Below are 1,424 nucleotides of genomic sequence, written 5' to 3' on the forward strand. Positions count from 1 at the left end.
CACACACACACACACACACACACACACACACACGCTCGCACGCACACACATACACACACAATGTGTTTTATCCCGAAACTGAGAGTGTAACAAACGACATAATAAGTTACTGAAGACACATGTATAAGGATGACAAAGACATAAGACTGCTTCCAACTTTTCAGATCATACTAGGGCTGGATACAGTTTAGTCAGTACAAAGGTGCTTGTCTTGTATGTAAAAATTGCACAGCAATGTTGAAAAAAAAAACTCTCGCTACCTCAGAATCACAAAGTTCTATATAATATGCTCATTACCTAATTTAGAGACATTTGACGTCAAAGATTTTAAGTTTCACATCAAGTCAAGCCTTTTCAAATGCAATTCTTTGAATATCGTGATAAGAACTCCAAATAATCTAACGATTTTGATAGAGCAGATTCTGACATCATGGTCTTAGTAACTCGAAACGGCCAAAAATGTTGGATAGAAATTTGTAGTTCTGAGTTAGCAAATTATTTCTTGGCAGTTACAACTAGGCATATACAAAGATGAATAGATCATAACCAAGCCCGTCAGTGTAACGACCGACATAACAAGTTATTAAAGAGATGAGGATGACAAAGAAATAAGTCTGTTTCCAGTTTCTCAAATTGCAACTTGGATTTGATGGAGTTTAGTCAGTACTAATTATAATGCTTGAAAAATTGCATATCCAGGTGGTATAGTATAGTTACATTAATTAACATTCAATTAAAAAAGTAAACCTACATGTGGTCATGAACTTTGTGTGTGAGGACTAAATCATACACACATACACATACACAATCAATTGCTTGAAAAGAGAAAATGTCTTTTTCTGTGCAGTACAGACAAATTAAAAAGGTAAAAGTAAAAAAAAAGGAATACATCAGTAATTCCTTCTATCAAAAGTTATCAGCAAATGAATCGTTTTATTTTTCAAGTTGATGGCCTGCAGTAGTTCAGATTTCACAAGCAGAGAAAGATTGAAATTACAAATCAGTCAGAGAAATTAACTACTACATGTACTTTGATAAATCGTATCATAATGTGCATTAACTTTACTAAGATTTACATCTCACTTTGAAGCCATTTTGCCTTAGCCTTAACACACGATCGGCAGCTGTTGCTGAACGTGTCTTCAGCAGAAAATTTCCGAACGTATTAATTCATAGTTACATTTTATGAAAGAGAGTCGCTGTGACTATCTGCACGCATGGGTGGCTGTCTTTTTTATAATGGAAATGATCTCCGTCGAATCTTAGCTATAAAGATGCTGTGACCTCTGCTTATAAAGGACACGTTATGTGGTGGGGTTGGAGATGTGGGTTCATACCAGTAAAGCGGTCTATGAAGGTGTGTTCCCGCATAATATGTACATCCTTGTAAAAAATATAACAATACGCGAAAGCGTGTCCGCTCC

Source organism: Aplysia californica, unplaced genomic scaffold (assembly GCF_000002075.1).
Source record: "Aplysia californica isolate F4 #8 unplaced genomic scaffold, AplCal3.0 scaffold00013, whole genome shotgun sequence".
Lineage (NCBI taxonomy): Eukaryota > Metazoa > Mollusca > Gastropoda > Aplysiida > Aplysiidae > Aplysia > Aplysia californica.